Source organism: Dipodomys spectabilis, unplaced genomic scaffold (genome assembly GCF_019054845.1).
Source record: "Dipodomys spectabilis isolate Male_0828 unplaced genomic scaffold, ASM1905484v1 ptg000293l, whole genome shotgun sequence".
NCBI classification, from domain to species: domain Eukaryota; kingdom Metazoa; phylum Chordata; class Mammalia; order Rodentia; family Heteromyidae; genus Dipodomys; species Dipodomys spectabilis.
The window spans coordinates 871,718-872,720 of NW_024870970.1; the positions used below are offsets into that span (position 1 = coordinate 871,718).

Here is a 1,003-nt window from a genome sequence, read left to right on the forward strand (position 1 = left end):
TACAGTGAAAACAGGGGTTATAGTATGAGGGAGAAACATATAAAGAAACAAAAAAAAATCACATAGACTGTTATAAGTACGTTAGAACAATAGCAAGCAAGAAAGAAAAAACAGTTGTGTTCCTATTTGGGAGTTCATTTCCCTTAACAACATCTTATCTGGTCATATGTGCATAGATTTTGACCTTTTCTGCTTATCCCAGATATATTAGTTATTAAAAATTAGGGAAACCCTGTGACCTATGTTTCTTTGGACTTGGCTTACATCACTTAATAATTTTTTTCAAAGTCTTTCCATTTTCTAACAAATTGGGTGATGCCATACTTTCTCATGGAGGCATAGAATTTCATTGGTATAAATAGCACATTTTCTTGATCTATTTATCTGATGAGGGGCATCGGGGTTGGTCCTATATCTTAGCTATCTTAAACAATGCTGCAATAAATATAATTGTGATGGTAGTTTTGGTACCGTCTTGTTTGTGATCTTTTGGGTAAATGCCCAAAAGTGGGATTGCTGTGTCTTAGGGGAGTTCTATGTGAAGTCTTTTGAGGAACCTCCATACTACTTTCCAAAGTGGTTCAACAAGTTGACACTCCCACCAAGAGTGTAGTACAGTTAACTTGTGGCCACATCCCCTCCAGCATCTGTTGTTGTAAAAGTATGGAATGGTGCAGGAATTTGCCTGCCATCATTGCACAGGGGCCATTCAAATCTTCTCTGTATCGTTCCAATGTTAGAGTAGGTGATGCTGAATGGAACATAGAACATGTTTTATAAATAAAGTGTAATTGATTTTCTTAAACTAGACAATTCAACAAAAAGTAAGTTTAAAAGAATTTTCATGAAATTTTAGAACCATATACTTCTTACATAAGCACACATTTAAGAATAAAATCAAGATGGACAGGTCAAAAACAAAATAATTCCAGATATTTGTTGTTCAAGAGATGTGTAGGAGGAGGAATTCAATTATTCTATACAAGGCACCTGTCATAATGAA

The 1,003-nt window shown here is 34.8% G+C and overlaps 1 non-coding gene across 1 annotated transcript; it reads right to left on the minus strand.

Annotated features, from left to right (window-relative positions):
* Positions 1 to 657: 657 nt before the first annotated feature.
* LOC122126942 lies at positions 658 to 764 on the minus strand. Its single transcript, XR_006151050.1, has one exon. It is a non-coding gene; the product is annotated as a U6 spliceosomal RNA (small nuclear RNA).
* Positions 765 to 1,003: the final 239 nt, after the last annotated feature.